We start from the raw sequence: 9,541 nt of genomic DNA on the forward strand, positions 1-9,541 counted from the left end.
GAGAAAGGAGAGGAATATTTCATTTTTTACTTTCTATTTACCTGGATTGCTTGATGTTGTTATAGAGACATGTTGCTTTTGCAACTTTACAGAGGTAAAGTGTATGTAGAACAATCTGGGCTGAACTTGGAGTGGAAGGGGAGAGGCTAACATTTGCAGAATTAAAATAGGATGAAAACATTCTGTTGGGGGAGGGCAAACTGAGCTCATGCTGAGGTCTTCACATCCACATCCCTACAAATAGAAAAAAAATATTTCAAAAACGAATAAATCCTTAGTCCCACTGGAAAACAAGAGAACCCTTGGTGGATCAGAAAAAGCTCTTAAAAAAAAAAAAGAAATCTGGGATTAGCAAAACATTCACAGGAGCATCTGGTTATAGAAGGTAGGAACAGCTCCAAGAAAGCCCCAGGCCTGCCCTGTACCCTAGAGGGGGACAGGGATACAGGTACAGTACCCTGAATCTCAGGTAACTCACTTCAGGTGACTGATTTAGGGACCCCAGCAGGAGAAATCAGGAAGATCAGCTCTTGAACAACAGTGCTGTTCGCCCACCCATGTGAATAGCAAAACTTTACAATTCCTATTTGGGCTACTTTGAGCATAGTACACTAAGGTAAGTGACCAGCAAGATTCATCTAGTATCTTAAGAATTTGCATAGGATAATGGAAACTCAACTTTTGCGTTGAAGTTCAATTATTTATACCTTGTTTTTGTTTTGGAAAGTGCCATAAAAACAGTCTAAGGTATAGTTAAGATCTCAAATATCAAATTAGAAATTAGAGCGACAATATAAAGCTGGGCCTCAGGACTTCCATGAACAGACTGTACACTCAGTCCCAGTCGCCCTGCGACTTGGGAGAGGACCTGATGGTCTATGGGCTGTTAACTTAGAAAAGAAGTCAAACTAAAACAGAACAAGGTCTTTATTTAGGGTCTCAGAATTGCAATTTGGGGAGAACCGATTCTGGAGTAATCAGAAAAGTGTCCTGCTCCTGTGGGAAAGCAAGGGGTTTTTATGAGAAAGAAAGAAGGGGTCATTTTATGACTTAGAGAAAAAGAAGACAAACCCCCAATTCGGTGCTAATTTTGATTATTATCTAATCAATTATTTTATTGCTGCTATCAAAAGAACTATACCTGGTATGCGTTAGTTAACTTTTATGTCTTCATAAAGTTCATATTAACAGTTTTATGGCCCGAATGCCAGTTATTCTGTTGGATTTTATGAGCAACTGCTTGTAAAACAATCACCGCTTCTGGTACAGTTCAATAATTCATTAGTTAGAAAGGAAATAGAGCTTCAAAACGGAGTCGTTCCTGTCCAGGAACGAAATTTTATACAATCACACAGGACGTGACCTTGGCAGAGGTCTGAAAGGCATCAAGGTCGACCCGCGAGTCCTCTGGCGTAATGTGTGGAAGTCTTCCCCTTAGGCTGGACGGTGGACACAGTCAATGCCAGCACCCCATGCCGCCCTTGGTCAGGGCAGGTGTCAGCTCAGCTCACTCTGAACGCCAGTCTCCTCCTCTTCTCCGGGTACTCCAGCTTCCCCGGCCTGACCACACTCCCCTGCCCCCTGGCCGAGGCGCCTCTGGCGCGGTTGCAGCCGCGGAGAACTCGAGGAGACCTGGCCGCCTCTCCTGGAAATTACCTTCTAATAGAAACCAAGAACGAGCGAATACAACTAATTACAGACGGTGGCTAGTACCGTGTAGGAAATACACAGGGAGCTGTGGTAGAAACTAACAGGCCTCCTCAGGATGTATGACGTGTCACTTGACCCTCCTCTACTTGGCCTGGGCCCCAGGTGAGTCACCCCATGTGATCCTCCTTCCAGGCCCTGCTGCAGCGGCGCCCAAGTGCCTCCCGCTGGTCCCAGGTCCTCCCCTCCAACCCTCGGCCCTAGCCGGGTTCCGCCTGGGATCCCCCGGCCCCTCCAAGGCGCGGTGAGCGGGACCTCTGGGAGCTCGGCTTGCAACTGGGCGCAGGGCGGCGGAGACCCCGGGATGTGCTCTCCCGGACGCGAACCCGGGAGGGACGGCCGGAAGGGCTCGGCGGGTGCAGGGGGTGCCACGGGCGTGGCGGGGAGGAAGGGGCGCGTCGGGAGTGGGCGGCAGGCAAGTGATCCCGGCCTCTCAGCCTCGCAGCCTCGCACGCTCTGCTCTCGGGCGAGAGAGGCGGGGGGGGGGGGGGGGGGGGGGGGGGGGGGGAGGAAGCGGGCTGGGGTCGCCAAGGGGGCTGGGCAGTTGCCTGCAGCTTTCGGAACTCAGACCTCCGTTATCGCCCAGTCCAGCTCAGCTCCCAGGCCGACTCGAGCCCTTCCCAGCCTGCCTCTCCTCTTTTTCCGGGAGCATCGTGATCAGCCCTCGATGACTCAACCCCGAGTTCCACCCGCTGACTCACCCTTGTCGCCTTCTCGGTTACCCATAACCGAGGCGTCCACCCCCTCCCGCCTGGCCTTCCCTGCAGCCTTTCTTGCAGACGCGGCAGGTTCTGATCCCTTCAGCCCAGGCTGGGGAAGAACGGATGGGGCCCCTCCCAAGCCACCAAGTGTTACCAACCTACCCCCTCCTTTCAGTCCCCACATCCCCACAGGCTGAGCATTTCAGCATTTGACTCACCTTCACGACCCATCCCTCTAGGATCACAAGTTCACACTTCTGCAGCCTTTAGGGTCTGCATCAGACCCTATACTTATTCTGTTCTTTTTTTTTTTTTTTTTTTTAATTTACATCCAAGTTAGTTAGCATATAGTGCAACAATGATTTCAGGGGTAGATTCCTTAATGCCCCTTACCCATTTAGCCCATCCCCCCTCCCACAACCCCTCCAGTAACCGTCTGTTTGTTCTCCATATTTAGGAGTCTCTTATGTTCTGTCCCCCTCCCTGTTTTTATATTATTTTTGCTTCCCTTCCCTTGTGTTTATCTGTACACCTACTCAGTTCTAACGACGACATTGCCACTCAACCACAGACCGTTAGCCTCCTTCTTTAAAACTCTCTTCTCTTTTGTTTGTTGTTAGTAATTCTCTTTCCAGATTCATTTCATGCCTCTGGCTTCCCTTTGTCTTTTTTTGGCTCTTCTTTTCCTCTGTTCATCCTTATGTATTGGTATTCCTGAGGGTTGGATTCTGTCCCCGGCAAACCTCTCCAGCCCGTAACTGCACTGACATCCATTTGCTGATGACCCCTACATTGACCTCTGGCACCTAGACCTCTCACCTGAGCCTTCCATGGAAACTCAACCTACCCTAACCAAAGCAAAATTCATTCCCTTCTCCAAAGTCATTTGCCTTCCTGTTTCCAAACTTCCAATCTTGTTCACTGACGTTGCCATTCACTAGCTCTTCCTAGTGTAATCTGAAAATCAGCGAAGATTCCTCCTTCGTCCACTCATCCAACAATTTCCAGGTCCTGTCCTACCTTCTCCCTGAACAGCTTTTCTTTCTGTTAAAAAGAAAACCATAGGCCCAAAATGGTGTTACTTAGGCCAGACCAGGTTACCGAAACACAGCTTAATACAGTTGCAGTTTCAAACTCCCCCAGAAATGTTGTCTTAACAGGTCGATCTGGAATTTTCTGATGGGTGTCAGTGAGTCTGTCATATGGCCCTCTCCATGACCCGCCCCTCCCACAAAGAAGTGGGTAAATCTGATAAAACTCCCTGTGCTTCCCCCTAAGGGAGAGTGACCTTGTCCAGATTGATCCCTTTCTTTTGCTTGTAACCTTCTGGCCCTACCCTCCTTGCCATAAAAACAACTCCTTTTTGAGAGTTTTCATTTTGTACAATTCCTCAGAGAGCCCCTCTGTTTGCTAGATGGGATGCTGCCTGATTCAGGAATCATTTAACACAGCCAATTAGATCTTCAGGTTTACTCACTTGAATTTTGTTTTTTAATACTTCCATCCCCTCTACCCCTCCTGCCACTGCCCTGATTGGGGTCTTTCATTTCAAGTATCGCAGCTCTGATACTTCTGTTTTTTCCCATCCCACTTGTCTGCATTCCTGCAGAGCAGTCTTCCCAGTACATAACTGCTTATGTGACCCACAGTCCAGAATTCTTCAGAGAGTCTCTGCAGCTTATAAGATAGAATAAAAATTTACTGGTATGACATATAAAGCCCTTTATAGTTGTCTAGTCTAAACTGCCTCATATTTTATGATATTGCAATATTTGTTGTTTCCTCCAACAGGCATACTTTTGCAAAGTTCTCTGACTCCTGGTTTGGAATACTGTCCTCTGATTAGCTCAGCATCATTCTTCAGATCTCTGCTCAAGTGTTACAGAGTGTGTGACGCCTTTCTTGATTTCCCCAGCCAGACTCCTTGTTGCTGCTTCTACTTTTTCTTACCCCTATACTAAGGGCCATTAGAGCACATATCACTATTTCATTTGTTTGCATATCTGTATAAGGAAAAGCCACAGTTCAGTATTTCTCTTGAATAGAGAAAAACTCAGTCCTTTCCTTCTCCTGTGTTTCTCTCCCGTGTGTCTCCTTTACTTCTCATGCAAAACACTTTACTTCTGACCCTTCTCGTCACCAAATGTATGTGGGGGACTTCTCACATCAAGCAGGTCTTCAGAGCACCAGCTAAAGTCCTATAATTTCATTAAATTCTAGCACATTCTACCTACAGACCATGTCAGGTCCCACAGGTTAAGGGCTCAGTCCCACAAGGCTGCTCCCCACCCACCTTCAACTTCAGATGCCAGTTGCAAATAATAGGATTCCCAGGTTACCCACAATTTCTGTCCAATTTGGCTATTAATGGGAGATTCCTATGCCCCCACCCCCACCCCGGTTTGATTAATTTGTTAGAGTGACTCACAGAACTCAAGGAAACACATTTATCAGTTTTTTAAAATATAAATAAAGGATGTAGATGAATAGATACATAGGGCGAGGTCTGGGAGGGTCCTGAGTGCAGGAGCTTCTGTCCTTTGGAGTTGGAGGTTCACCATCCTCCCAGGGTGGATGTGTTTGCCAATGGAGTAGCTCCCCGAATCCCATCTTACTGGGATTTTGTGGAGGCTTCATAATACAGGCATAATCAGTCACTAATTCTACTTTCAGCCTTCTTCCATCTCAAGAGAATGGGGGAGGGGAAGGGCTGAAAATTCCAAGTTTCTAATCACAGCTTGCTCTTTCCAATACCAGCTCTCATCCAGGAGCCATCCAGGACCCCACGGAGAAAAAAAGACACTATTATTAACCGAGGAAATACAAGGGTTTCAGAAATCCTATGTCAGTAGCTCAAGTCAACGACCAAATATTACAACAAAGGAAGTTCCTAGTGTTCTTATCACTTAGGAAATTACAAAGGTTTCGGGAGCCTTGCGTCAGGAGCCGGGGCAGAGACCAATATATATTTTTTCTATTATCTCTTAATATCTATTAGGTATCTTGAGGTCAGGGACCTGTCTTCTATCATTATATTGCCAGACCCTAGTGTAGCTCCTGGCCTGTAGTAGGTGGTCAATAAAAGTTCGTGGCGTGAATGAAATAATTGGTCATACCACCGGTTAGGAGGTCACGCACCATTTCATGAATGCCAGGAGTTCATATAATAAAGTTATTAAGGCTGATGAACAAACATCAAGTTATCCAAGAATAACATTGCAAATGATCTGAAAGACTTTGCTCATCATATTGCTTAAATAACTCACAAGATAAGAACTCCCTGTCTTTGTGAGGATCTTATATTGCCTTTGGAATCCATGATGGCCCGGGGAGAAAGTGTATATGTTGCATAGTAGTGGCCAGGTGATAGAGCCCCGCCCTCAGCCCTTGCTGTTTTCGGGGCTTAATGAATAGTTCCCTCCCTCATGAGGGACTGAGGTTCTCTACCTTGAGGTGGATGGACACCCAGAAAGTAGTTGAACTGCTTGCCTTTGTTTAAAAAGAATGAAAATGTTCTCACCAGCTTTCACTAAGTAGGAGTATTGAAAATGCACGTCGTGTGTCCCTGTTTGCTTTCACTCTACGATACCCAAGCCTGCATTTTGAAATTAAAACTCATGCCCTTTGTGCAAAATCTAGTGCATCATCAAGGGTTTCGCACTCCTTGAGCACTAAGCTTGGCCAAGAAGGCACCCTTCTGGGTTTCCAAGGTGACCACTCAGTGTTGTGAGTCCTAGCTTCAGCCCCTTGCCTCCCTTAGCACCTTCTGAGAGACAGAATGGTAGGGTCTGGAGGGACTTTTTACATCTCAGCACAAGCCATGGACGGACTGAAATTAGCCTCCTGATGGTTGAGCCCTTCTCTCAACAGTTTTTGTTTGTTTGCTTGCTTTTTTAAGTTTTAGGAGTTTCGTTACCACAGGGCCCTGGTCAGGACTGATCTGGTCAAGCACACTAAGTCTCTCTAACTTTGCATTTGGGGAAACAGTTTCCTTGGGCTTCTCATGTAAATTCATCCAGCTCGCTTCAGCAGTGGCCTGGACCTCAGGGTGACACGGCCCAGAGTTGGCGGCACCCTATCCCAGGAAGATGGGTTTCCATTCATGTTTCTTTTTATTTGCATTCTGAAATGGACCACCCACGTGATTCCAGATCAAATAAGACAAGCTTCTCTTGATGAGGGAAAAGAAAGAGAAAAAAAGCGAGAGAGGAACCTTTATTTAGTGATTTAGCTATTTCTTAAAATCATATGATCATGAATATGAAAAAAATCTCCAGAGTAATAAGATTCTCTTAATTGAACTCAGATTTTAAATAAGAGAGCATGGTTTCAAAAGAAATAAGTGAATAAAAAAATGCATGAAATAAAATAACAAACATAGATTCTGGAAAACACCTTCTGTGTTCACACAGAACCAGCTCTAAGCCTCTTCCTATGGACACCTGGCTTTCAGGTACTAGGTTAACCTGCTGGGCCAGAAAGTGCAAATTTCACCTGAGCCCCTGGATTACAGATGGCCTAAAATAACAAAGAATAACCATTAAGATAGCAGCAACATTGCTTTGCTTCACCATCATACTCTTGACAAAGATTAGATTTTCCTTTAAATCAGACAATTTCCTAGTATTTTCCTGGATGCTTCTGACTGTGACTATGCAGAAAGCAAATGGCATGCTCAACTCTGTTCAGGCCTTAAAACACAGTCTTTCTAGCTGACCTCCAGTTCTACCTAGCCTTCTTATTCATCACAGTGAAGATTCTTCAAAGAGTTTCTTAGACACCTCCACGTGTCTCTTTTCATCCTAAATCCCACTCACTTTGATGGTTGTCTTAACTGTCACCAAGGTAAGTGTTGACGTGGGAATGTCAAATGGACTCTCCCTGCTTTAACTCTCCACTTCCTCTAACGCGAGCTGCTCTCCATTGTCCAGTTTCTGCTCTTCTCCATCTGCTTTTGTGCTTTTTTCCCTAGCAACCTTTTAGAATGTTGGTTGCTATTGCCTGGGCTTCTGTCATCAGACGGATGCCTTCCTGATCAGGAAGCTCCACTGGGCTGAGTGCATCCCTCTTCTGGCTTCTAGCTCCTGTATCCCATAGCTTTGTCTTTGTTTCTACTTGTGTCCTGGACATCTTCACCTAAATGTGTTACAAGCACTATAAAGCGCTTTTGACTCAAACTAATTATTTGACCCCGAACCTATCCTCTTCTTCTCATATTCTCTGAGTTAATTATATCATCTTGTGTCTAATTATTTGAGTTAGAATACTGAAACATCGTTGGGACTCCATTCTTTTCCTTGTCCCTTCCCCCTAAATCCACTTGCACATTAGATCCTATGGGTTCTGCTTCCTGATTAGCTCCCTGCTTCACTGTTGCCACTACTTAGGCTTAGGCCCAAATGGCCTAAAGCCAACTCCTTAACTAACCAACCCCTGGGCACTTTCTTCTGCATCCAAACCATCCTGAAGGCTGATGCTAAAGTCAGAAAAAAAGGGAAGGAGGAAGGGAGGGAGGAAGAGAGAGGAAGGGAAAGTAGGGAAAGGAGCGAATGAATGAATCAGGTTAATCCTCTAGTTAAAATCTTACAATGCTTCCCCATTGTCTGACCAATAAATCCCAAACTCCTTAGATTGGTGTAAGAACTCTTTCCAGGCCAGCCCTAACTTGCCCATTTAACTGTACTTATTCTGTTAGAGAGACATCACATTCACATAACTTTTATTACATATATTACCATAATTGTTCTATTTTATTATTAGTTAATATCTTACTGTGCCTCATTTATAAATTATGCCTTATCATAGGCATGTATGTACAGCAAAAGACATAATATGCATAGGGTTTGGTACTAGACAGATTCAGGCATCCACTGGGGATCTTGGAACAGATCTCCCCACGATTGAATATTGCAAACACAATCTCTCTTTTGCATCCATCTGAACTGCTAAAAAAAAAAAAAAAAGGGAAGGGCCGTGTTTTATTCAGTTTTATTTTTCCATTTCTTTGAGACCTGATCCTGTCCACTGAAAGAAAACCAACCTCAAAGTAGGTTAGTGAATGCTTTATTCATTGTCTTCCTGAGGACTATAGTTTGGGAGGTGGTCTTTCTGATTGCTCTGAAGAGCTGCTCCAAAGCTTGTTACAAGAGGAAAGGGGGACCTGCTTTCAATCAGTACTCCAAATACTTGCACATTACAAGGTATAATTTGCTATGGTTGTAAAAAGTAAGGTTTACTGATTTACATGTAGACCTGAGAAAGACCCTTAGGTCATCTAAATACATTATATTTCTGTTATATCTGATTGTTTGACAATGTTGCTTGCCTGCCTCTGCTTGACTGGTTTTCCAGTTCTTCCCAGTTTTGATTTCCCATTGAGGTCAGTTACTGGAGGCTGTAACCTCCTGTGACCAGTTACCTATTGCAGTTTTAGTGCACAGTCCCACACTCAGTAGAATAAATGTTTAATAAAAGAAGTTTGGGGCTTTCCAGCTCTTCTATCTAGTGTGGCTCTGAGGGTGTGAATTTGCCGGGGAAGATTTACAAAACCCAAGCATCTGAATGTGAAAATGGTTTGTGGTTAAAAAAAAAAAAAAAAGTCACCTTTCTCATTTTTAAAAATGGTAAGATAAAAAAGTGTAAAGTGTAAAGTAGAGTGTAAAGTGTAAAAAAGTGTAAAGTAGAGTAGGAGAGCCCTGCCAGGTTGCATCTCTCGGTGCCTTACCCTCATAAATGAGTTATTTTAATTGTGAGAGTAAAAGAGGAAAATCCATGCTGGATTTCCCCAAGAATTCCAGTAAGGGCAAAGAAAAGTCAGTGTTAGGTCTATATTGAATGACCATGGATTTACCTTGCATTTTAGGGAAGGAAAGCCAGTGTGATAAGGAATCTTCTCTAGCACGTGGTCCTTATGAGTCTGGAAGGAAATCTGGGGGTGATCACCCAGAAACATGTCCCAGTGTTGGCGCCCAAACCTCCACTAAGGTATTTGAAAAAAGAAGGCAGGTAGGTCCTTCCTTCCTCCCTCCCTCCCTTTTTCTTTCTTTCTTTCCTTTTTCTCTTGCTTTCTTTCCTTCCTTTTTTCTTTCTTTCTTTCTTTCTTTCTTTCTTTCTTTCTTTCTTTCTTTCTTTCT

General features: G+C 44.6%; 1 protein-coding gene across 1 annotated transcript in view; it reads left to right on the forward strand.

Moving 5' to 3' along the window:
- Positions 1-1,793: 1,793 nt before the first annotated feature.
- Positions 1,794-9,541, forward strand: part of SERPINB6 (serpin family B member 6) — a 43,726-nt gene continuing 35,978 nt past the window's right edge. The window contains exon 1 of the mRNA XM_049611291.1: positions 1,794-1,812. The gene's annotated coding sequence lies outside the window, so the exon portion shown is untranslated. The remainder of the gene's footprint in view (positions 1,813-9,541) is intronic.

This window comes from Panthera uncia, assembly GCF_023721935.1.
Source record: "Panthera uncia isolate 11264 chromosome B2 unlocalized genomic scaffold, Puncia_PCG_1.0 HiC_scaffold_25, whole genome shotgun sequence".
NCBI classification, from domain to species: Eukaryota; Metazoa; Chordata; class Mammalia; order Carnivora; family Felidae; genus Panthera; species Panthera uncia.